We start from the raw sequence: 22,966 nt of genomic DNA on the forward strand, positions 1-22,966 counted from the left end.
TATAGGGTGCTAGCAGTCTTTATAGTGCCCACATAAGAGTGATGTAGGGAAGAGTAGATGAGAGTAACTAATTGTTAAGTAGAAGACATTCAAAGAAAAAAAGCAATATTAAGTTAATTCTGTCAGATGTACTACCAAGGACTAACTGTAGGGATGAAATTATAAGTAGGTCAATAGAGTTGATTGATAGATTAATATGTAAGGAAGTGAAGATTGGCTGTTTGTATTTGTAGCATCAGTGGGAAGAGGGAACATATTTGGAATAGATGGCTTACGTTTGAATAGGGTAGGGGCTTGCTTGTGTACACGGGCTATTAACTGTAAAGGGACACTTTAAACTAAAATTATACAGTGGAGGGGTCCAGGAGAAAAGATATAGGTAGAAGTATAGTGTTTGTGAACAAGGTGCAAATATAATTTAATGCTAAGTTAAACTTATTGTTGTAATACTGGCAGTATAAGAAATAAAATAGACAACTCAATGAAGTTTTGATTAGAACAGAGGATTTTGATATAATGGGAATTATAAACCTGTCTAAATGCAGACAATTTTAATGACAGATTTTTTTGAAGTGCAAGGTTATTTAATATGAGTAGAGTACTAAAACAAAGAGAAAAGAGTGGCTTTATATATATATATAATGTGAGTTATATCCTGTCAAAGTTGATACAAAAGCTAATAGCAACAAAGTTGAATCTGTTGGGTTTTTCTAGTGGTCATAATGGGAGAAAGCTTTTGGTCAGAATTTGTTACAGACCATTAGATAAAAATAATGACAAATTTTGCAGTGAGATAAAGAATTGAACTATTAATGAGGGTATAATTATAGGAGACTTTAATTTGAAGCTTATAGACTGGGAAGTGCTAGAAATCTTCATGAATACAGGTTTCTGGAAGCTGTCCAAAACGGCCTTGTTCAACAACTGGTTATAGTACCTACTATAAACAATGCTATTTTGGATTTATTATTAACTTTTAAAATTGTTGGTATGGTGAAGATTGAGAAACACATGCAAGTGATTACCAAGTATTATCTTTCTCTGCATATAGAGATAAGAAATATTACCAAGTATTATCTTTCTCTGCATATAGAGATAAGAAATATTACCAAGTATTATCTTTCTCTGCATATAGAGATAAGAAATATTACCAAGTATTATCTTTCTCTGCATGTAGGGATAAGAAATATTGACAAGATTTATATGTTGTGAATTAGTTCGAGGTACTGATTGGAAAAATAAATTCTTAATATTCAAGATAGAAATACTGCAATGATGGGAGATTTGGAGAGTTATAGAAAATTAAGAGAGTTTGTTACACGAGAAATTAGGAAATCGCAAACTGTATTAAAAATATTACTTTAAACATATTAGGGGTAGGCAAGATGTCAGGGTGCGAATAACCTTAACAGTGATCAGGATCTTGGTGTAATAATCGATCATTCTCTAAAGCCACCCAAACATTGTGATGTTGCTGGTGGTAGGGAAAATAGGATTTTAATTTGTATCTACAAAAATATTGAATGAAGCCTAAAGAGGTTATAATATAATTGTATAGGTCACTGGTTAGGCCACAGTTGGCGTATTATGTTCAGTGTGGGGCTCCTTAACTTGGGAAAGACATTGAATATGTTCAGAGGAGGGCTATTAGGATGATATGTGGGATGAAGAAGTTGTCATATAAGGAGAGGTGAAAACCTCTTAACCAGTTTCCTTTCGAAAAAAAAAAAGAGTTAGAAAGATATGTTTGATATTGTTAGGGGTTTGAAAGTGTTGATGCACATTTATGTATTTAATAGTAGGAAAGATAAGACTGGAGGACACAAATATAAATATTTTGGAAGACAGGATCATCTTCAGCAAAGACAGCTTTTATTTTCTAATAGGACGGTTGGCCTATGGAATGGATTGCTTTCAGCCTTAGCAAATGCAGTTAATTTAAGAGTGTTTAATGTTTAATGGAACACTTGATAACTATTTCAATAATAAGAGATAGCTTTGATTTTTTTTTTCTGTTTAATTTAGTCGTCAGGACAACGTTCATGGATCAAAACTTCCTTTCTTAATTTTTAATCTTACGCAACAGGTTTTTAATGATGCTATAGACAGTTTTACGACATTTAGTTTATATGATTGATTGGATATATTAGATTTACTGAATAAAATTCAGCTATTCGAATTTTAAAAAGGGGTATTTACATTTCTGCTATTGACCACAAATAGTTAGATTTTGCAATATTTTACAACAAAGAGAAAATAACCCAACAACACAACCATAAATTTTTATTGAATTTTTTAAAACTCTCCATCGAGATTTTCATGATAAAAGTTTCACACTTTTCGTGCAGTGATTTCTAGTTGAGACAGCAGGTTTTAGCCACTTCGTTAAACGATGAGTTGTTTGATTGTAAAAAAAAACACGAACGTTTTAATGTAAACAAAGAATAATTAATTCAAGATGAATAACATGACTTTACAGTTCTTAGATTTGTTTTTACCTTTGACATTGTGCTGGAATTCTCTGACAATTTTTTGGCTTAAAGTAACACCTAAAAACTTATTCTTGCAATAAGTTTCCGCTATTCATCAGTGTGTTTGGTTATTGGCATGCCAGTGTATTTAAGTTTGTTATTTTTAGAAAACATCAACGGGTAACTAACCAGGCGGCAAGACTTGAATCCGATTTCAGTTCAGAAATATAGATAATTTTGCCAGTTTGTATAATCATCAAAATGTAGCTTCGTTAGTTAAGTATGTAGTAAATCTAGTGGATCCTAAAACTAGTTTATCAACCATCTAGTGTTTTATGGAAAAACAACAATAAAAATAACACTGCAAAATCAATCTTACTCCTGGATGGTATTTTTTAACTAGCTGAAAACAAAAGTCGTTACTGCTGCTAGGCCTAACGATTCAGTTGAAATACGTAACTATAATTAAACGTATAGCTGACACGCGGTTAAGCATAGCAGGTAATCAGTCAGTGACAGTACAAGTGACTATTATTGGAAACTAAGAACAAAATATATTTAACGATATCACTCGCAAAATACAAATTATTCATCTGATATATTTTCTTTCTTTGTTTAACTTCTTCTTCTTTAGGGCATTCTGATAACGTGTTAAAAATTGAATAAGACTTGATAAGGAATCATAGTTTGTACAAGAGTTCCCACAAACACTAGTACAGGTAGTACAGTCGGCTTGACAGTTTAAAGCTTTAGCTGCACGTTTATGGACTTAAAACACTGAAATTCTGGATTCACATTTCTGTGACGAACAGAGCGCAGTTGTCCTACCGTGAAACGTTTCACTAAGACAAACAAAGCTTAAGAGCCAAACATGATTTTTTATCTTATTCTGTAAAACAAATTAAATACGTCTTTTGTAACTAGTTAGGAAATAACACAGGCTGATAAACACAATATTATTAGATTGCACAATAAACAAAATGAGAACTCTAGATTCTGAGAATTATTACTTTAACACTTTAAACACAAAATTTGGTATAGAGATGACGAACTGTACGTATGACTGCACAACATATAAGGATATGTTCTGTCCAGGAGTAGACACAGACAACGGGAAAAACTGGTACAATATGCTATGCGATCATCTTTGCTGCATATAATCTTATGTAAGTAAATAGATTATTACATGCTTAAGACCTTTCGGCATCAGTCTTAAAAGGATCTTATAACAAAATATAAAAATTTATAAACACTCATCTCAGTATATAAACTAGTTGTAGGAAAATGAATCAACAGAAACTTCAAATGTAACATAAACACGCACAAAACATTGTATGTAAACTATGATTTCCTAATGAATTAACAGTTCCCATCAATCATGGTATAGAAATTATTCCTTGTAACTTTTATGAAAAAGGAATTTACACTCTATATACAAAACGTGATGCTGTCATTTCTTAATTAATAGTTCGCATTTAACATACAAAACTCGATATTGAAATAATTCCACCTGTTTTCTGAATTTACAAACAAAATATGGTAGAGAAATCATGGTTTGTAATTAAATTTATATTTTAATTTGAGTCTGGTATAACTTGGTGGCAGGGATCTTGACTATCGTCGCGAGATTGAAACTTGGCACAGAATACGCTCATCCTTTCAGCCGTGGGGACGCTATAACATGACTGTGAAATCCATTATTATTCATATATATCCATATTATTATTATTCGGTAAAGATTAGATCAAGAGTTCGCGTTTGGTGGTGCCGGCATCTTAAAATAGTCATAATGTTTTGTTTTAAATTCACAATAGTTCACCTTGCATACGTTAAATGTTTCAGAAAAAATTTGTGTTGCTTGTAAAAAATAATAGTTAACAGCTAACTTTATGTTCTTACAATTGACATAGGAATGAATAGTTCTTTGTGGCTACTGAAATGTAATAAGTTTATCTACGCAAAGCAAGTACTCATATTAATACAGATACTGTTCCCATTCAATGTTGACGGAGGATACACATTTTATACCCTGTTTGCTTTCCATTATATTTTAGGTCTTAGAAGTCCTAAGTGTTATGGTTCTATAATAAAATCAACATTATGTGTGTAAGATATGATGAAATGCTGTTCGAACAAGGCTACAATTTACATTGAAGACAAGAAAAACAGCCTCATCTTAACAAACAGCCATCGTGAAGAGGATAAGTGGCATCATCAGTTTTCCCAAGAAAGACTTTAGGGACCATTTCCAAGTCTTTGTTTTGTTCTTTGCATGAAAACGATTTAATTTTATACAGAGAAGCAATACCTTATACTGTTTAGTTTATATACGTTAGGAAGTATGTGATAATTTTGTTTTGTTTTGTTCTGTTCAACAAATAAGATATTCGTTAAGACTAACTTTACGAAAAAAACAATAACGTAGTTTAATTGATATCAACAGACGCCGATGGAAAAATAAATTGGACAAAATTTAATTTTTTTTTTTGTATTTTTGGTGTTGAATGACGTTTCCACTATGTGTGTTTTCACTAACTACTCTTAAACAGAGTATTTTTCTTTGGCACTGGTATTCAGGAACATACTTCAAAAGTCTTACAGTGACAGAGATTTAAAACTTATGTCGTGTTTCTCGTCCATGTCATTAATAACTCAGGGCATTTTGTCAAGTTGGGTAAGCAACTATTGTTGTACTTGGCACTTCGCCTTTGAGAACTATACGAGCATTTTGCTGTGTTACAAAAGGGCTTAATGTAGATTTACTAGCTGCCGATCACTGATAGCAGGAAGAAATAACTTTTGTGTAATTAAATGGACTGCGTTACAACAGTTACTATCCTAGCAAATACTTACAACTGTGCCCAAACATTAAGAATAATATAGCTATATATACTTATCTATGACTTAAACTTATCATAAACCGTTCGCTTTTATTTCAAGGATGGCTGAGTAGAGCGAGCCATGATAAAAGCTGGTGCACTTTACAAACCAGTGACGTAGTGAATTATATCCTCGTGAACAGATTACAAAACGCTTTAGTCATCGTTTCACATTTTTGGTGTGATATATAAACTCTATAAATCATTTGCGGTTGGTGAGCTTTTGTGTAACTTACGTGACTCTCAGACTTCAGCATTGGAAAAAATCAGATATATTTCAAGAGCCGCCAGTAAAGTACAAATTCTATAAATCATTTGAGATTGGTGTGTTTTGTGTAACTTACGTGACTCTCAGCCTTCAACATTGGAAAAATCTGACATATTTGAAGAGTTGCCAGTAAAGTACAAATTCTATAAATCATTTGAGATTGGTGTGTTTTGTGTAACTTACGTGACTCTCAGACTTCAACATTGTAAAAATCTGATATATTTCAAAAACTGCCACTAAAGAAATAGTTGTTTTTTTTCATTTTTTTTCAGCGGAAATGAGAAATTCAAACAAAAACTCTTCAACTAATTTTTGATTGGCGTCTACTTATTTACATATTCGTGGTAACATACAGTCAAACATAGTGAACACAATAGCATACAGTCGCCCCCCAGTGGCTCAGCGGTATGTCTGCGGACTTACAACGCTAAAAACCGGGTTTCGATACCCGTGGCGGTCAGAGAACAGACAGCCCATTGTGTAGCTTTGTGCTTAATTCAAAACAACATACAGTCAAACATAATGAACACAGTAATATACAGTCAAAGGTAATGAATACAATAATATGTAGTCAAACATAATGAATGCAGTAATATACAGTCAAACATAATGAATACAGTAACATTTATTCAAATATAAATAATACAATAAAATATAGTCAAACATGAAGAAGACAATAGCGTAGAGTTGCATAACGAACACAGTAACACACAGTGAAACATAATGCATATAACAACGTAAAATCAAACATAACGAACACAATACCGTGAAGTATAAATAAAATAACAAACGTAGATTTTAATTAATCTAACAGAGAACACAGAATAAAACATAACGTAGAACGAATTAACGATTACGTAAGAGTCTAAACAAGACTAAAACACAACCAATAACACAGAGTCGGACGTAACACATAAATTGTAAGTGTGCGTGTCTTTTTTTCTTATAGCAAAGCCACATCGGGCTATCTGCTCAGCCCACCGAGGGGAATCGAATCCCTGATTTTAGCGTTGTAAATCCGGAGACATACCGCTGTACTAGCGGGGGGCTAAACTGTAAGTAAACCAACAACAGAACATAGTATGAATCATAGTGAATACAAAGATATAATCATACATAATGAACAGAATTATTCAATAACACAGAATAAAACAAGAGAAAATACTAAACCTTAGAGCCTAAACAAGCTAATACGACGAGCAGAGAAATAAAGCCACTCTCAAATTAAATATAAATGAAAGAATAAAACAAAACTACAGTGGTAACAAGTGAGAATGTTAGATCTTGTTGAATAGCCGTTATAACACTCTTATCATTATTTTGTAAACCGTTTCTTTACAGTCTTGGAGCAAGCTCTGGGCTATTTCGACAGAATATTCGTTCTGCCCATCTGTAGTTAGAGCTTGAAATATAAGGTGCAGCGCAACGTGTAGTTATTGCTATAAATTCATAAAGTGCCTCACTAAGTATTTGAAGTTAGTGCCTGCTTTTATTGCGTTAATAATGTATTTAATCATGTCATCACATCAGGTGTCTTTAATATTTAGTACTCTTAATCTTTTGTTGGAATCAATCAACTGACAAGTGTTCTCTTTGGTGGTGATGGAAGAGATTTCGGCTTCTCTTCTTTCATTAGTAGTTAAATTTAGCTCGCGAGAGACAGCCACGAAATGTTGAGCACAAGAGCTCTTATACACGCATTTGTCGTTGTTAGCCTAGAGATAACTCTATAGATGAGTTTCTAAAAACTACGAGAGGTCGTATTTGCTCTTGGAAGTGATATGAGGGGTTTACATTGTGTTCTACAGTCGAAAGAAGATCCACGCTAAGTGTAATATGCATCCAACAAGTGACCATTAAACGGTAAGTAAGGAAACCTTATCTTACATCAAAAATAAACAAATGGTTTTGTGATGATAAATTTTATTTGAGTTAATATAAAGTACATGTTTCGTAACAAAGAAAAGAACAAAAACAGCATAAAACTTACCCAAGATTCCGAGCTTAATACTTCCAGACCAAATCATTCGTAGAAATAACACACACATCATGAGTTGTTAGTGTTATATATAGTTAATGGTAAAGTATTAAAAGTTACAAGCAACAAGAAGTTGGGCAAACAAATACATTGTTTTACACTAAACCAGTAAACAGATATGTTGTTTTACACGAAAACAGTAAACAGATACAATGTTTACACTAAAACAATAAATAAATACGTTGTCTTACACTAAAACAGTAAACAAATACTTTGTTTTACACTGAACCAGTAAACAAATATATTGCTTTACGCTGAACCAGTAAACAAATTTGTTTTACCCTAAACCAGTAAACAAATATACATTGTATTATACTAAATTAGTAAACAAATACATTGTTTACACTAAAATAGTGAACAAATATATTGTTATACACTGAAACAGTGAACAAATACAATGTTTACACTAAAACAATAAACAAATTCGTTGTCTTATGCTAAAACAATAAACAAACACATTATTTTACAGTAAACCAGTAAATAAATGTATTATTTTACACTAAAACGGTAAAAATAGATTGTCTTATTCTAAAATAGTAAATAAATACACTGTTTTACAGTAAAACACTAAACTAATATATTTTCTTACATTAAAATAGTGTACGATATTAACCTTTTCCTTTATCTGATATAAAGTGTTCATGTATAAACAAAATGTATTAGAGGACACTGTAGAAAAACATTTGTTAAGTGTTATTCCTGTTTAAGTAGGAAGATAATCACTGTAGCTTATCACATTTGTATAGAAAAATAGACAAACATTTGTTAAGTATTACTCCTGTTTAAGTAGGAAGACAAATGCTGTAGGTTGCCACATATGAATAGAGAAATATATAATCAGTGATAAGGCACTTTCCGAGTACAAAGAATACAGGCAGTTAATAATAATGTTCCTCTGTCATGAACAACAACATAGTATAGTGTTTTGCAATTGGGACCGCAAATAAAAATTGCAAAAAAAACATAATAGAATGTTTTGGAAAAAAACAACACACCTTAAACAGTAAATGTTCAGTTCAAAGAACACTTTGAAACTTTCACCGTTGACAGCATATAAAAGATAACAGAAATATTAGAATTACAATGAAAATACAATATGCTCAAAATGGCTCGTTTGTAACTCTTCTTATTATTATTTTCTTGCCAGCCTACAACAAAAACATTGCATCCAAACCTTTTGTAAAGTATTAAATAAGATACTGCGTGGGTCCAAAGGCGTGTGGTCCATGGAAGCAAGGGAAGCAGTGTTCCCACGATATGTGATAAAAATTAATTTTTACGTATTAGCTAAATATAACGTAATGAATTTGCAACTGATTCATACAGAAGCACTTTACTATACCGTACATAATCAGTGATCACCTTATATGGGCGAAAACACTGTTGGGAAGAATCTGGACAACTCGCAAAATGCTTCCTTTTTTGAGTTAATTTTAGCTTTTTTTCCTTCTAGAAAACACTTTATTTCTGACTATAAACAGATAGATAACATATTCTTTAAACTATAAAATGCTTCTTACATGAATCATTTTCCGAATAAACAATTTCAAATTCATACTTGAATTAAAATACAACTACATATCTTGAATGTTAGATTGGCCTCTTCTATGGCATAAAGGAAGCAATTATCAGTTCATCCTATATCCAAACACACGCAAAATTGGAACTTATTGACAATTTATAGTCTATATATTAAATTGTTTAAATCACTAAAACATTTAAGTGAAATAAATAATTTATAAATTAGTTAGCGTTTCGTATTTATAAAATTAAAATGTACAATAAATAAATCAAATATAACAATAAGAAAATAATAATTTATAGTTGATTTTCCTGCTATATTTTGTAAATTTTTTTTTCACGATCTGTACCTCGCACTCGTGGCTGTTCTGATGGCACGTGATATGAAAGTATTTTGGGCATTGTAGTATTAAATAACACTGTTATTTTTTTGTATTTATAATTTTTTGTGAAGTGTTACACTTCAGATTTGAATATGGATTCAAAAGGTAATAGGAAAAATTGTAACTGTATTACTGAAACCTTAATAGTGAACAAGTTAAGTACCAAAAGGTTTAATGATAAAGAAAGCATCATCAGAAATGGTAGACTGATGCCAGCTCTGAGTCTGACCGGAGGAACCTTCGATGATTCCATATACACCAATATGACAAGGCGTCTTGGTTAACTGCTTGTCCTAACTTGCAGAAGCTTTTCTGCTAACCATGTTTATTATTTAACAGTGAATTTGGGACTTGAAACACAAGCGAAATTGATGATTTAAATAATATGCATAAGGCGATTAAAAGACATCAACATTCTTTCCGTCACATGTATTTTCAACTCTAGGCCTAATTAGAATTGGAAAATCACGCATGAAGTTCCAACTAAATTGCCAACATAAAATAAGAAGCAAATTCGCTATGAAAAGGCGAAGAAAAATAGAAACATTTCAAAAAGATCAATCGACGTTGTATACTATTTGGGTGAATAACAACTAGCATGGGCCCGGCATGGCCAAACGTCTTAAGGCGTGTGACTCGTAATCTGAGGGTCGCAGGTTCGCATCCCCGTCACGCCAAACATGCTCGCCCTTTCAGCCGTAAGAACGTTATAATGTGACGGTCAATCCCACTATTCGTTGGTAAAAGAGTAGCCCAAGACTTGGCGGTGGGTGGTGATGACTAGCTGCCTTTTCTCTAGCCTTACACTGCTAAATTAGGGACGGCTGTCACAGATAGCCCTCGAGTAGCTTTGTGCGAAATTCATGAAACAAACAAACTAAAACAAACAACTAACATTTAGAGGTCATGATGAATCTCTAGAATCTGTTAACCGAGGTAATTATGTGAAATCGGTAAATTTGTGCAAGTAATATGATCCATTATTGAAGTGCCATTTACAAAAATCGAGTGTTTAATCTGGCCTGTCAAATAGAACCCAGAATGACCTCATTAATTGTGTAGGCAGAGTATTGTTGAATAAAATTAAAAGCGAAATAAGTGATTCTCCGTTTGTGGCTCTTAGATGAAACTACTGATAGCAAAAACCATTTATCAGTTTTCTAGTGTTGTGCGATATGTGATTAAAGATGGTGAAATTTTCGATAGATTTCTGTGGTTTACAAATGTTAGTGCACATCGAACAGCTGCAGATATATCCAAGATAGTGTTTAATTCAGTCAATGAATTAAATATTGGGTCAAAATATGTTGCATAAACCTATGATGGGGCAAACATGATGTTCAGTGACCTTCAAAAGAAAGTTAGAGATAAGTATCCAAACGTTCTTTTCATTCATTGTATGACACACAGATTAGATTTAGTGTTGCCACAATCTGTGACGAAGTTCAAAGAGTGTGATTGATCATTTGCAAAACTTAAATTATTCTTTTTGTTTTTTGTGAAGTTAATAAAGCATGTGCAACTTTTAGATACTGAACTGGAGAAAAGATTCCCGACAGTGGCCCCAACTCATTGGAATTATAATCACTGCCTAGTTAAAACTATCTGGGGATACAAGGAAGAACTCATTGAAGTTTGAAGTATTTCAAAATATCGTTGATAATTTTGGGAACTGAGACACTGAAACTTTTACCTTTGCACAAACACTTTCATTAAATCTCGGAGATTTTGAGTTCAACTTCTTGTTGAATATATTTGCCCTTATTTTTTCATATTCAGGTGTTATATTTGATATTATACAGATTAGAATATTTAACATATTCTACTGTATGAATAAAATAAATGAAATAGTAACTATTCTGAAAAAAATTTGAATTTTGGGTAGCAATCAATTATATACCCCTACAAAGTGAGTAAGAAGTGATCCCGGAGAAAACATTAAGATAACATACAGAAAAATATTTTATGAAATTTTGGATTCAGTTTGCAGCCAAACTGAATTTAAGTTTCAAAGCTTGAAAACCATAGCATTCCTTGAGCTTCTTGACACTAAAAAACAGGAAGAAAAAATATTTCCTGAATCAGGATTAAAATCGTTGTAAGATAATTATGGAAAATACTTTGATATTCATCACTTGAATAGTGAATTTTCGGTTTTATGTACTGACTCGAAATGCTAAGTTGGATGCAACAATTTACAAAGTTGTGTGAGTTAACCTTGACCTTTCCATTCACCAGTATCTCAGTTGAGCGTTCTTTCTCGTATTTAAAATCAATACACAGCTACACCAGAAATGCACAATGTGCAAGTTTAGTTTTAACTGTGATTGGGAAAAAGCTTCTTAAGGAAATAAAGAATGATAGTTTCTATGAAGGTGTAATAAATTTATTCAATCAAGGAATTAACATATTAATAAATCAAGTAGCCAAACATGTCTTGTGTTTATATTTAATTAGAATTACTTAGTCTTAAATATAATTAATGACTACAAGTAATTAATTTTATTTTTATTGGCCATCCTGTACATATTATGATTTATTTTATAATCCACCTCTTATGCTTTTGCTTCCCCATCACGACAAATCACTGCACACCCCTGTGTGGGTCGTAGTGGTCTTGAACAGTGGATTTGTTTATTCTATATTTTACATAAACTTAAAACTTCATAATTCTAGTGTGATCATTATTACCCTTGAAGTTATCTGTCTTACACAAACATTTAATGTTCCTTTAAAAAGCTTAAGTACAGGGTGAAACAGGAATTACAGGCAATAACAGATGAACGCGAGATGACTGTAACGTGTAGATACTTAACGCTTTGTACGCCATTCAATTATGTCACTAGGGTGCCAATTCCTATAATATTTACGAGGAAAAGCAGGAAAAAAATCAATACACATAATATTAAATTTTATTACACACATTCATCGGATACTTACTTTAAAAGACACAAAGGTTTATTTTTAGATGTTTATGTTTGAGTTGAAAAAGCTGCTTTTCTACTGGTAAAAGTTTATACGCGATTGGTGAAAGTTGAGTTTTAGTCCAGATATTTATTGCTGCTGTGCAATACATGTAGTGTATATATATATATATATATATAATTTAGTAATACAGAAACTATAAATATTCATTACATTCTCAAGAAAATCTTCATGATAATTTCCAGCTGCAGCTTAACATTCTACATATCACACTAATGTGATCAAAAGGTCAATAGCGAGAGTAAATCATCATTAACCGTATCAGCTAGCTAGTAGCTATGCTTATTATCATTACAATGTATAAAGTTAGCTACCATACCGAATAATCCTCTGTCATTATTTAAACATAAAAATAAAACCAGCAAACAAGATAAATGAAAACATTGGGAATATTAAACACTGCAAATAGGGAATAGTAAAAGAAGTAATGAAACTAGGCTGGAAGTAATGAAGACATTATTTATTTAAACTACAAACCTTATTTTCACCAGGTAATAGCATAGAACCAATATAAGAGTTTTGTACTTTGAGTAAATAATGTCTATAGTATCTCTACGTTTGCAGGTATATAAATTTCCTTTCTTTTATTCATCTTATATACATATATCTTCTTTATGACTTTTATTAAGACACTTAGTCCAGTTTTAAATATTATTTGATAAATATCATATGGTTAAGAAACCTTGCATAACTTATGTAGTTACATCAAGTTTACTTATGAATATGGTACAACATGTAGTTATGAAGACGCTGAGTAAATGTTACCTAAAATACACCAAGTACAGTTATGAATACGTTACACGAAGCATGGCTATTAATACGGTTCATCTACCATATTAATCATCTCGGTACGGGTTATAAAATAATATTTATTAGTTTACTGTCTCGCTTATTTAACGTTGTTATATTGCCATTGCACATGCCTAATTTAACACATTTTACAGTTACGATAGATATTCATAAGGTTTACTTACTTAATTATTAATCAATAGTTATATGAAAATGTACAAACCTTTTTCATGTTGGTTGATATTTGTCTGAACTGAGTTACGCAGCGAGGCCTAGCACTTCATTCCCTTCTTTTACGAAATATTAAGATTTATCAATGTAAGTAATGTGAAAAATAACGATAAAGATGGCCTTCACAAACTCTTATTTTATCCAAATATACAATTATTACTTTTATCATTTTGTGTCTGGTTATTTTGTTCATGGCAATCATCAATTTAATATGCTTAGTGCTACTGTAAACGGACCTCGTATTTCAAATAGAAGATTAATAAAAGTCTGATGATTGTGATATTTTTTCTTTTCGCGTTATTTAATTATCACAAACGTAATTTATGTTTCCAGAATTTAACTATGTTATAATTTGCTTTAAGACTTTTTAATTTTCTTTCAACAGCTAAGTATAAACAATTTCAGTGTTTTCATTGGTTTAATCGCTGTAGCAAAGTAGGAGTTTACCTTCGTAGGCTTTTTTGGCCAGACATTCTCGTAGGAATACAGAGAAGTCTGTTTTACAAAACCTTTGATCTGGTTTGTGTGAGATTTGCACAACAATTTATGTCCTTGCCCCTTTTCAAGTTCAGTCTTTATGTAGTTAAAGTTCGAGTCTAGTTCCAGTGACGAGAGACAATTGTTCCTGCTGTTATCAAATTATTGTGTCCAAATACTGTGATAAAGGTAAGTTATGAATAGCAACCTTTTTTTGCACTAACGAACAATAGGTAGAGATAAGAGCACATCAAGAAAGAGACATAACTATAGAGGCTTATAATAAAACTTGTTTTACTGTTGTTCGATATTTGGTTCGTTTTCTGTGAATTTATTGTATTCACAACTCAAAATATAACCAACGGGTAGGTTTGATCATAATATGTAAAGTCCAAGCAGATTTATTTACAGGGAAATAAACGTAGCTCCGAAAAGCAAAGAAAAACGCTCGAACACACTGGAATCAAAGGTGAAATAAACCATTTATTTTCACAACTACAGATGCAAAAGCTTCTTTGTGTATAATTGCCTTAGAACAATGGCTGGCTCCAATTTTCCACTGTTTAGCTGATAGTATCAGAAAAAGAGGTTTAAACGTATTCTAGGTTTAAACTGTGGTGATAATGCAGTTTTGATCATTCAGTGTTCCTGGTACTGTAGCCCATAATCGTAGACCATTCTCACAAAATATTCAAGGAGAGATTAATTTCATTAAACCAGTACTAAAAACTTCTGCCCTCTCCCTATATTCCTGGTTAAACTAGTATAAGTATCCTCGAATGACCATTGTATAATGTAATTTTGACTTTCGGCGACGACTAAATCAAGTAAACATCTATTTTCATCCTGTTTTCGAGGACCTGACTCATTCTTAATACTAGTCCCATATATACATGAATAAAAACATATTTTTGCTCTATTTACGTATGTGTAACATCCGACTTTTTCACAATGTCTAGCCACATTGACAATCTACACTTACCTCATTGTCAGCTTGCAAAGTTAAATCATTTCATTCCTCCTGTTATTGCAGAACTAAATCACCTAAGTTTCCCTCTCTGGCTAAAATATCGCATCTTAATTTCTGAAACTGATTCATAAAGTTTAAACAATCCACTTAGCTGAATTTCATCAATACCTCTTAAGATAATTTTGTAAAATTGTATATCTCTAGCGAACAAAGTATGGTTCATCGGTGTCATATTAAGATTAATTTCCACAAATGGACAGCTGCTCCGAAGTATTAGATCCCAGCACACGAGTAGAAGAAAGCGAAGCTAAACAAACATTGATTCGAGAGCCTTCACACTTCAGAGAAACAAAAACAAAAAGCTGAAGTAGACATTGACGTTCCTGGGCAGGTTTTATTTTTAGAAATTTAACATATGGAATAGCTCGAAGACACTTCACAGAAGCTGCTTTGTTGGTAGCGAAATAAATATGTGGCGTGTAATCTGTTGGGAATAGTAGACTTGAGGCATCAAAGACATGCCATTTGAAACATGTGGACTTCCCTTATGACAAGAGTTCTGAAGTCCTACATATTATTCATTGGCAGAAGGTATCATTAGGTTTTATATAGTTCGAAATTAGTGGAGTTCTGAAGTGATACCTTCCATTTATTGACAGAAGGTAACACTAGGTTTCATAGAGTCTGAAGTGACTGCAATTCTTAATAACATTGGGAAAAGTAATGTTTATTCTTCACATGAAAGTTATCTTGCTTGAGTCAGATCGATGTTGACAGATCACAGTCATATCTTGAGTAAAAATAATTTCACTGTATAACAGACTTGTACATTTGATTAAAACTTTGCCCCGTGTCCTGTAGATATAAGTAAGAAACTTGAAAGTATAGTCAACAGTTCTTCTACATTACGATATCGGTCCGAGGTATAAACCACATCTAAATTTTGATATTCTGAAGAACAATGGTTAAAAGTCGACGAATGTCCTCGACATAAGACATTAAATGAAACCTATTATATTTTTTATAAATTTGAAACTGACATTTTCATCTATTTCCTTTCAGATTTTCAAAAATTAGAAGAGTGAAAATGGATAAGACAAACTGAAATAAACTTAACCCCATTAGCAAATAAGTCTCATGCCACCATTCTATTTGACAGTATCTCGATTCCACAATTGGTGTCTTGAAAAATCAGAACAGAAAATCGTGACCGATATACAATTGAAACGTCGAACCTCCCCGCGCCGTGGGTCAGAGCCACGAATTTTTTAAACACCTACACACTTTCCTGAGACTGAAAGCGCGATGAATCAGAGACCAGCAGAAAAAAATAAAACTGAATACTGGCAGTAAGACGTTACATACTGAATACTGGAAGTAAGGTGTTACATATTGAATACTGACAATCATATATTACTTATTGAAAACTGATAGCCCGGTGTTACATAAAAACATTCTTTCATGTTTGATATTAATTTTATGATTTTTTCCTTTTTGTGTTTTGTATGAGTCACCGTGGAACATGATCAGTTTCAGTACTGGAATTTATTACGTTATGAGTTACTGAACACAATTATCAGTTCCAGTACAACAACTATTTCATGAGGCGATCGATATAAATTGTAGGCAGATAGAGATAAAACAGAGGTTACTACTTTCTGAGAAAGATATTTAATTTATCACATGAAGTTTGTGATTTATTAGATTATCTGAAGTTTGTGTTCGTCTTACACAAGTTATCTAGTCAGGAAAAAGAATGTCTGTCTAGAAGCGTTCAGGAAAGAAAAGTAAATTATCATCAGCAGTCCACGAATTGCAAGTTGGTGGAGGTTCTGATAACTAATTACCCGGCTGAGGACAGTTATAAACGACAGCTGACTAGTCCTATACGTTTTAGCGGGGTTGACTTACGACGTAAGGTTTGAAGAGTCATTAACTAAGTTTTTAAAAAGCCATTAGTGAAGCAAACAATTAGTTGTAGAAGGTAGTTGTCGAAAAGTTCATTCTGGTACAGGATTTTGCCTGCGCTAACACCCTGTTTCTGTATATTTTTATTAGTTCAAAATTTGAAGGAAAAGGAATAAAAGAAAAGAAGCTTAGTAATAGCCTTCTGCCACATACTATTAAAATTGGCTGTCAATTAGGGTCGTGACTGAGCAAAACCTTCTGGTTCCAAAGTAAGTTGAGTATTTTACCAAAAGAATACATCAGAAAAATAAAGGAAGAACTGAATCAAGACGTTATAAATTTGACCTCATAATTGCAAGTCAAGATTCCTAGCTACAAGGTCACGCTTGGCCTCACAGTGTAAAGACTGGTGAAGTAAAAAGATAACCATTTCATAATCACGAAAATTTGACAATTATTTTATTTCATTGAATTCAAATAAAGAGTAAATTGTTATGTAATAAATATAGCAAAAAGACTGGTTGTAGTTCAACAATTTACTAGAATTAAAACAAAAACTGTTACCTCCATAAGAACTGTGTGAATTTGTGTCAAATACAGAAAAAAAGGTTACCTTATAGTTATTATTCTTTGTGATGAAATAAAACTTCACGGAATAACTTGGAGCAAACGAACAGTTTTTAATTCGTACCAACTATACGTTTTCACCGATGCTCATTACTGACTTACAGGAAGGCATAATATCACCATATAAAATAACTAATATCACCAAATAAAAGACATTATATCACCATATCAAATAACTAATATCACTATATAAAACACACAATATCACCATATAAAATAAATAATATCACCATATAAAAAACACAATGTCACCATATAGAATAAATAATATCATTATATAAGAGACATAATGTCACCATATAAAAGACATAATATCACTATATAAAATACATAATACCACCATATAAAACGTAATCTACGATAGTCTGATATCCATCAAACTTAATGTTTTCATCCGTATACGCTGCTTTAACACATTGTGAACAGCATGGTTTATTAAAATGTAAATCCCGGAAATAAATTTCTGAGTTTATTCAACTAACTGGTAATTTATTCGATCTATTCAATTCTGTCAAAACATTTTCAACAATGCTTTATGGGAAAACATTGAACAAATTAATTTATTGAAAAATCTCAAACATATTATTGAAGAACTCAGATGTATGGATAAAGGACGTCTTGGAAAAAAGAAGGATCTTGTATTATACTCCTAGGGGTCATTTAAATCTGTGTGTAATGTATATTATTACTGAAAAGTCTATGAATATTTTATAGAACATTTCAATATGACAACTAAGACAATACATCGTTACTCCATACCTGTGTAGCTTCAAGTAATGTACGTTCTAGAACATTCGTGGACGATTATCAGCGCACGATATTTTCGTGACACCAAAATGATTAAAGAGAAATACAAGTAATAGAAGCTAACCTCGGGAGAAAGGATGCTCTTCTCTTCCGGGCGTTTATTGCCATGAAATTCAATATATGTTTCCATATTGACGACTTGTGTTTCCAGATTTAGGAGCTAGAGAAACTTTCGCGGAATTTTGTTCTCAACGTAGACTAAGGCTTCGATCTACAGATATCTGTTGAAACTGGTTTTAATGGAAACGATTCACGAGTTTTGATAATAACGGTCTGAAACGTTTTTCAAATTTGGTTGTAAACGTAAATTAAGTCCACAGTCAACATATTTCTCTAAGATTAACTGAAATTGAATATTTTTTTTCTGAAACTTCGAAAGAATAATTAATTTATTATTTTCGGATGAAAGCCTATCAACTATAATCTAAGTAGTTAAACGTTTTCTTCATTTCTTCAATAGTTTCCTACTCTTTGTTTCTTTAAGGGAAAAGATACACAATAGGTTATTTGCACTATGTCCACTACAAGGAATCAAGCCCTGGATTTCAGAGTTGCAAGTCCATAAACATATCGGTGGCACACCGAGAGACATTTATTCCTAAGAATAAGATGTTGGAATTACTTATAAATACAAAGAACCTGGAAACTCAGATGAAAAACAAGAAAATGAAACAACTATCCCATTTTCTTCCCTCCATCAAAATATCTTACAAATCATCATAAGAAGCTGTGTTATATTGGACTAGTTGTATATTTTGGTTGGTTGGTTTGTTTGTTTAGAATTTGGCGCAAAGCTACACGAGGGCTATTCGCGCTAGTCGTCCCTAATTTAGCAGTATAAGATTAGAAAGAAGACAGCTCGTCATCACCAGCCACCGCCAACTCTTGGGTTACTCGTTTACCTACGAATAGTGGGATTGACCGTCAAATTTTAACGCCTCCACGGCTGAAAAGGCGAGAATACTTGATGTGATGTATCGAGCTCCCTGACAGCCTGGTTAGTCGGACCAAATTTGGCCTTGATGATCAACTTAAACAAAACTAATCCATTATGTAGCAAAATTTAAAAATCAAAAATATTAAATTACAAATATAGTTTCCTGGTACCTTCACAATCCACTTATTACGTGACTTTTGGACGTTTTAACACTTCGGAGTTGGAGGGTTTTTCTTATAGAGCGATAAATATCTTGTCATTAGGGTTAACAGTTCATACTAAATTGACCAGAGAAAGTGATTACTTTATTCATAGCTTGTAGTAGTACATTTATTGTTATTGAAGTAGTCGTTCTGTAACAAGAGTCAACAGCTGTTACTAAAGTAGTCAGAGAAAGTGGTTAGTAGCCACCATTTATGATGGCGACTAGTTTTGTTATCGCTAATCTCTTGTTAAGATTACTTATTTGGCTTGATTTTGAATTTTGAGGAAAGCTACACGAGGGCTATCTGCGCTAGTCGTCTCTAATTTAGCAGTGTAAGACTAGAGGGAAAGCAGCTAGTTGTCATCGCCCACAGCCAACTTGGGCTACTCTTTACCAACGAATAGTGGGATTGACCGTCGCATTACAATGATTTTAAGCTCACTATATCAAACCAACAGGATCATTAATTCCTGGCGTATTAGCTTAATAGTGACACCTTCGTGAAGTAGTCCATACCGTATTATCAGGAACATTAGTTCCTGGTTTATGAGCTCAGTTGCCATCATTATTATACTATCAGGAACATTAATTCTTGGTTTATGATCTCAATTGTCATTCATATTACACTATCAGAGTAATTAGTTCCTAGTCCATGATCTCATTTGCAATCGTTATGGGGCCTGGCATGGCCAAGCGCGAAAGGCGTGCGACTCGTAATCCGAGGGTCGCGGGTTCGCGCCCGCGTCGCGCTAAACATGCTCGCCCTCCCAGCCGTGGGGGCGTATAATGTGACGGTCAATCCCACTATTCGTTGGTAAAAGAGTAGCCCAAGAGTTGGCTGTGGGTGGTGATGACTAGCTGCCTTCCCTCTAGTCTTACACTGCTAAATTAGGGACGACAAGCTTAGATAGCTCTCGTGTAGCTTTGTGCGAAATTCCAAAAACAAACAAGCAATCGTTATGAGACTATCAGGGTTATTTGTTTTTTGTTTACGATCTCAGTTGTCATTAGTTCCTGATTTCTGATCTCAGTTATCATTGTAATCAAACTATCGGGGTCATTAGTTCCTGGATTATGATCTCAGTTGTCATTGTTATCATACTATTAAGATCATTGGTTCCTTGTTTATGATCTCAACTGTCATTATTATTATACTATCAGGGTCATTAGTTCATGGCTGATGATCTCAGTTGTCATCATTATCATACTATCAGGGTCATTAGTTCATGGCTGATGATCTCAGTTGTCTTCGTTATCAAATTGTCAGGGTCACTAGTTCCTGGTTTATGATATCAGTTGTCATCGTTATCACTGTAATTAGTTCATGGTTTATGGTCTCATTTATCATCCGTATAATACTATTAGGGTCATTAATTCCTAATTTATGATTTCAATTGTCATTTTTCAGGGTCATTAGCTTCTGATTTATCTGTCATATTCATCGTACTATCAGGGTTATGAGTTCCTGGTTTATTAGTTTAATTGTCACCTTTATCTTACTCACAGAGTCATTAGTTTCTGGTGTACAAGCTCAACTGTTATTGTTATCTTACTACTAGGGTCATTATTTCTTGGTTTATGACCTCAGCTGCCATCCATATCATACTATCAGGATCATTAATTTCTTGTTTATGATCTCAGTTCTTATCGTAATCAACCTATCAGGGTCATTAGTTCCTGGTTTATGATCTCGTTTGTCATTGTTATCGTGTTATTAGGGTCATCAGTTCCCAGTATTTGCACATTGTGAGAAGTAAACGGTATTGTGGTAGTTGTCTTCCGTTTTTAGCCTGTTCTCTTTTATTAGCGGAATCGCCAGTCTTATTGTTCAACACCAAATGTGGTTAAGAAATGTTTAAACTAATGCTTTAGTTAAACAGTTAAACTTTGTTTAGAAAAGAAATAAGTTAATATCCGAGTTAATTAGATTAGCATTTTTGTCTAAGTCGTATGTGTTGTTGTCGTTGTAATAAAATGTGAAAAGTAATTACTCACTTATTGCAATGGAAGTAACAATGTTAATGACAGTGTTTAGCTTATTAAAGATTGCCGTTGTTATAATTAGGTTTTAAGATTTTCTGTTTGCGTTATTTTATCACATGATCTCTTGTCGTAAATGCCCTTGGAAATGTCAAATATGTTTGAAAATGTCGGTATTTATTTGACGGTGAACCTATTACAAATAACACAAATAAAATTCGTTAATGTCTTTCGCCTAGACCATTCGTCAGGTACACCTTAACATGGTGAACATAGATTTAAATTCTTCATTCGCGGTTCGTGTTCGTTTATTAATTAAATCTTTGTTGCCCTTCATCGCCTAATTAAATAAAATTTATAATAAAATACTCTGAGTTATTAATTAAATAATTTATACCATCCTTCCTATATCGCTTAAAATTAGCTGCTCTGATAGGTTGCAGCTAATAATTAACACGAGTCATCCTACAACAGAAATCAATTGCTTCCTGGGCACTAAGAATATCATTTGTTCAAAATAATTTAATTTTTGACAACTTACTTATTTCAAATGTTCATTATCGTTAGCTAATTATGCACTTAATTGCTGACTCTAATAATAATTAATTTTATGGTGTAACATAGTCTCTTCAGTCGTAGATTTGAATATCTTTATATTTCAACCATTTTCGGTTGAATAACGTGCAGTTTTGAAAACAGTTTGGTGTAAACATGACACAAACGATGCTATGTAGTTTCTTCTCTGAGCTAGTTCTTAACTCTGTGTAGAGATTAGAAACTTATGGATATGTTGAGAGCATCAGCCTTTGCTGAATAAAGCCTCAGTAATTTTAACATTTAGTTGTCTAAAAAAATAAAAATGATCTTGAAAACATAAAACAGTTAGAAGTACAAATATAATTCGACTTCATTTGGTAACCAGTTTTAATCTTGTTCTGAAATACTTATAATAATATATCCTGGTTAGGTACTCTACTGTAACTTACCTTGATCTAGTCTAGTTTGTAATACTTATGATAATATATCCTAATTAAGTACTCTACTGTAACTTACCTTGATCTAGTCTAGTTTGTAATACTTATAATAATATATCCTGGTTAGGTAATCTGTTGTAACTTACTCCAGTTTAGTCGAATTTGTAATATTTATGAAAACATATTCTGATAAGGTACATTCTTGTGCAAATTAATTGAAACAAGTGGTCATTTTACAATATTTTCAGCATGGCGGCTGGTGTAGGCTCGCTGGACCCTCTGATTTCTTTTAATAGTCATTTTTTCACACAGATGGCGTCATTTGCTGTGTTTTGCAGCACGGTCGATCTATTTTTGGGATATATGACGAAATTTTGAGGAATATTACGTCATTCGAAATTGCGTTAGAAGGGCAAGGAGACCAGTAAAAAAAAACTTCTTACCAACTCAGTGAAGAAAAAACGGTATCAATAGGGTCTGAAATACAAGAACTGGACGCAAGAACAACGAAGGAAG

General features: G+C 32.7%; 1 protein-coding gene across 1 annotated transcript in view; it reads left to right on the forward strand.

The window, feature by feature from the left end:
* Window positions 1-7,299: 7,299 nt before the first annotated feature.
* The window catches only part of LOC143255473 (dopamine receptor 1-like), a 53,002-nt gene continuing 37,335 nt past the window's right edge, over window positions 7,300-22,966 (forward strand). Inside the window, exon 1 of the mRNA XM_076511193.1 lies at window positions 7,300-7,481. The gene's annotated coding sequence lies outside the window, so the exon portion shown is untranslated. The remainder of the gene's footprint in view (window positions 7,482-22,966) is intronic.

The sequence above is a fragment of the Tachypleus tridentatus genome, chromosome 7 (genome assembly GCF_004210375.1).
Source record: "Tachypleus tridentatus isolate NWPU-2018 chromosome 7, ASM421037v1, whole genome shotgun sequence".
In the NCBI taxonomy this organism is placed as follows: domain Eukaryota; kingdom Metazoa; phylum Arthropoda; class Merostomata; order Xiphosura; family Limulidae; genus Tachypleus; species Tachypleus tridentatus.